The sequence below is a fragment of the Kogia breviceps genome, chromosome 4 (genome assembly GCF_026419965.1).
Source record: "Kogia breviceps isolate mKogBre1 chromosome 4, mKogBre1 haplotype 1, whole genome shotgun sequence".
In the NCBI taxonomy this organism is placed as follows: Eukaryota; Metazoa; Chordata; class Mammalia; order Artiodactyla; family Physeteridae; genus Kogia; species Kogia breviceps.
This window is the reverse complement of record NC_081313.1, coordinates 141,347,022-141,351,711: the sequence shown is the minus strand read 5'-3', so window position 1 is coordinate 141,351,711 and position 4,690 is coordinate 141,347,022.

Genomic DNA, 4,690 nt, shown 5'->3' with positions numbered 1-4,690 from the left:
CATCAGTAAAATGAGATTAATAATTCCTAACTCGTTAGCATTGCTGTGAGGGTTACATGGCAAAATGAATATAAATAGTTAAACATAGTGTTTGGTATACAGTAAGCATTCAATAAATGCTATTTTCCTGCACTAACAGTTCAAGGAGTTTGATCTACTAATAAAAAGATTTGATCAATAGCCATTATACTGGTACCCGGGAAGCATCCAATAAGTGGTTTGAAGTAGAATGCATAAATATAGTATTGATTTTTATCTTCAATCACATTTTAGTTGAAGGCAGTTTATAAGTCTGTGCTGTTGTTTCCATGATTGAATGTTTTAGTCTTTTATGTTAACATGTTGATTCAACTTCTGCCTTTTGAAATTATTGAGTTTTTTCTTTGGTCTGATCTATGATTCATTTTTATAAATGTATGAAAACTCAAAAAGAAGGTGTATTTTTGATATGAAAAAATCTGATCTATATTATTTTCCTCTTATGAACTACATGAGGTAATTTTCTTTGATGGAGAGCACTAATAATACTGTAGAAGCAAATAAATAAACAAACACAACTTGTTTAGTTGTAGCCTATTCTGTAATTCACAAAATTAAAGGTAATTCACAGAACTAAACAGCCTAGCCTCAAGCAGGAAAGGAACCAGGTTAACTTTGAAGAGCCAAGCAGTAGATGCTCATGAACAGCATCTTTGGGACACTGTTGTCTGATGCTTAATTCCAGCTATATTCTCTATCTCTGCTTAAGAATCACATTCCCCAAAGAAAGAATGAGATTGGCTTAGCTTATATTTCTTGCCTATTTCTGTGAATTACAGAGGTAGTCCAGTGCCCCATTCACAGATTGGAGGAGGGAACCAAACAGGCAAGAAGGACAGAGGTCCACTACGTGATCTGTGGAGGTCACATCTTTATATCTTGGTCTCCCTGTTTCTCTTTGCTCTGCCAGATAAAGCCATGGGTGTATTTAGGACTCAGAAAAATGAGAACAAGTTTAGCTACAAAAGAGAATGTGGCTGGGCTTGGGTATTCTCTTTCCCTAGATTTGTTTGTCTACATAGAAAAGGTGTTACAGCTCCACTCTTATAATTACTCTTACCACGACCACCACCAGGATTTACTGAGTAATTTATTCAGGTATTAATATATAAACTATTTATCAAACACTATGCTAGGTATAATTCTGCCCCCATGGACCTTAGAATCTGGTGGCAGGACAGCCATTTAATGAAATAAACACTTAAATTTTGAGGTATGGTGACAATTGGAATAAGTGTGATGAAAAGAAAAATACACTGGGCATAGAAAGCATGTAATATGGAGACTTGGTCTTATCTGGCAGGACAAAAAAAATCTCTGAAGAGGTAAGGATATTGGAGGATGTGTGGGAATTAACCAGGTGAAGGGAGCTCAGGGATAAAATTTTAGGCACAGATGAGCATGAAAAGAATCCATGCCTAGTGGAGGCGTGATTTATTTGAGAAACCACTTGAAGGGTCATGTGCCTGCAATGCGGGGAGCAAATGAAAGTTGGGTATGAAAACATCCTGGGGCATGTGGTGCAGTCAAGTGGGACTTACTGGGTCATTTTAAGTGTTCTGGTGTTTAGCCTAAGACAATGAGAAGCTGTTGGATCATAAGCATGGGAGTGACATGACCAAGTTTACATTTGGAAACATTACCTCCATTTGCTGTATGAATAGTTTGAGGTGTAAGGAGTGGTTGTAGGGTGTATCAGGAAACAATTGTAGGAGTCAGTGAGATGAATGAGGAGGGCTCACATTAGATTTGTGGAGTAGAGATAAAGAGAATTAGATTTGGAGGATATTTAAGGAGTAAAACAGATACACTTGGCAGTTTGGATATAGTATATGTAGGAGAGGAGAGTGACCACTATGATTCCTAGGTTTGGACTGGTGTAACTGAATGGAGGGCAATCTATTAAATTATACCAGCCAAAATATAGGTCTATTCATACTAATAAAGAACATGAGAATAGGTCTGAACTTAGGGGGGAAATTATGTTTAATTTTAAGCATACTGGCTTTGATAAATCTTGATGACAGCTATGTGTAAAAATCCAGAAGTGGTTGAATATAGGTAACTAGAACTCATAAAGAAGATCTTGGCTACAGATGTAAATGTGTGAGACTTTGTTTGTAGAGGATAATTAAAGCTGTCGGTGTGGGTGAGGTTGCCTAGGGAAAGACTGCAGATGACAACAGGATACATATTGGTGCATTGAGAAATTCCAACATTTAATAGCAAGATAGAATGTGAACCTTGCCCAAGAGTCTAAGAGATCCTCTAAGAAGTCAAGGCACAATCATTCTTGACTCTCTGTGAAAAGTGTATAATCATAGTGGTGGCAGGTGTGTATTGCACTGAATCTTAGGAGTCAGAGGGAAGTAAGGAAATGGGGACTTATTAACAAGCAGCAATTGTAGAAGTTATTTTGAGAAGTTTGGCTATGAAGGGGAAGAAGAGTGATGAGAATGAGACTAGAGGATGATTTTGAGTTCTGGTAATTATTACTATTTTTAATGGAAGAGACTTATTTAAAAGCCAAAAGGATCCCTTTGAAGAAAGAGAAAAATGGAAGAAAGATGAAAGAGAGAGAAAATGAAAAGAGCAAAGCAACACTGTGTGTGTGCCAGATTCCTGACTAGGTGGGAAAGGTGACATACACCTTATAGTTGGGAGAATTGACCTAGACTAAGGGGAAAAGACAGCTCCTCTAATGTGAGAGAAGGGAAGATGGTTTCTAGATTCTGTAGCAGAAAGTAGAGGGCCTCCAGCCAGTGTCTGGTGGTTTCTAGTTTCTTTGTGAAGTCAAGGAAATGATTTCTGCTGAGAGTCATCAAAGAGATTACAGGCAGAGAGAATCGAAGTGGAGGAAGGGTCAGAGGTCAGGTGGAAGTTTGGTGAGGGTGGAGGACAGCTCAATGAGGCTTATCAGCAAGTAGGAAACTAAGTTAATCAGTAAAAGTTGTAAGGTTGCTTGGTTAATGACGGCCCGCTTTAGGCTGGTCAATCAGTCGGTCAACACAGATTGGTTGAGCCAGACATTGTTTTGGCCTCAGGATATAGTAGTGAGTGAGAGGGAAAACTCTCCTATTGAGGAATCTACTGGTTAGTGACAAGGTGGTGAGTGATGTAGGCTTCTTAGCTCCACAAGAGAACTGGTGTTTCTTTAAAGCATGGATGTCTTACTAAACTACTCTTCCTTACACTATGATTTTAACCAATCATACTTGACTATCTGATTATAGTCATAGAGACAGTAGATAAAGTTTTACAAATGAAGATAGAGATTTGTCTGAAAAGTGTAATAAAAAAATCAGAGAAACAACGGAGTTTGAGTATCATTGAGTATTTTAAAGGATTGATCATGGAGACTAAAATAATAAGAGAAATAAATAGAAAAAAAGGGGATTAATGAAGAATTAATGAACTGGTTGTTACATTGGGAATAGTTGAAGATGCAAACTGGAAAAACAGGAAATTATGGCTTGAATGGGATTCATAAATATGTGATTTTGGAAAGAGAATAGTTATGGTTAAAGGAAAAATCTAGAGTATGGTGCAAGACAGATTGTCTCAGATGGAGTGGAGGGGGTCACTAGAGGTGAGATGGTCGTGAAATAGAATGGTCAGGGTATTGAATGGATTTATACATGTAGAGGTGAAACACCCAACACGATGATGGACTTTGTAGAGAGGGATACTCTAAACCAGGTACCAAAGTCTTTGAGGAATGAAAGATACGCCTAGGATATCAGTTATAACCAAAATGAGTAGGGAGAAAGGATGGTATATGTGATTGCTTTGTTCTCAGCTGGGCTTTTTTTCCTTCTAAGAGTGTCAGTCATTCCTAGCATTTTATATAGTTTATTCTTCGAAATATTTCCATTAGTGTCATCCCATTTTGCAAATAGGGAAAGTGATGCTCAGAGACTTTGCTACTTTAAGCTACAGATTTAATAATTGGTAGAACTGAGATGAGAACCCAGGTCTGTCTGGTCGGAATTTTTTGAAAATTCAGTTTTAAGTTTTTCAGTTGAGGAAGTAGTAGTTTTTGAATTGTCCTACTGGCTATTCATGGAGAGACAATGCAATAGAAACATTCCAAGCAGGTCCATGCAGAGTGGACCCTAGGTAAAGCATATCAGGAGACACGGAAGCACTTCCCTTCTGCCACAAGGCTCCTGACTAGCAGTTTGAGATGTGTGGCCTCTGAGATGACTGAGTGTGGTCACACCCACTGGAAGAAAACATAGACTGTGGTGGTGCTCTGACAGATTCTTGTCTAGAAGGCAGAACATACTTCTGGAAGAAGAGCAGCAAGTTGAAGTTCATCAAGTGACTGGCATAAGGGTGCCGGTATGCAGTAGTAAGTTGTACCCAACTATGGAAATGATGGAGCAGCCGTTCTTACAGTTCAGGCAGAAAGGCATGCAATAGGGAAACTAGCCATCACAGAGCTGTCATTCAGACAGAGCTGTCATTCCACTGTCATTCAGACAGAACTGTCATTCACACTCTGGTTATATTAATCTAATGGCTAAGTTACATCCCAGTCCTAGAGGTGCTGCAGCACCAAACTGATTACCCAGTCAGAGGAGGCAGGAATAGAGAAACTAGACAACATTTACTGGCATAGGCACAAAATGGCATAATAGGAGTAGCA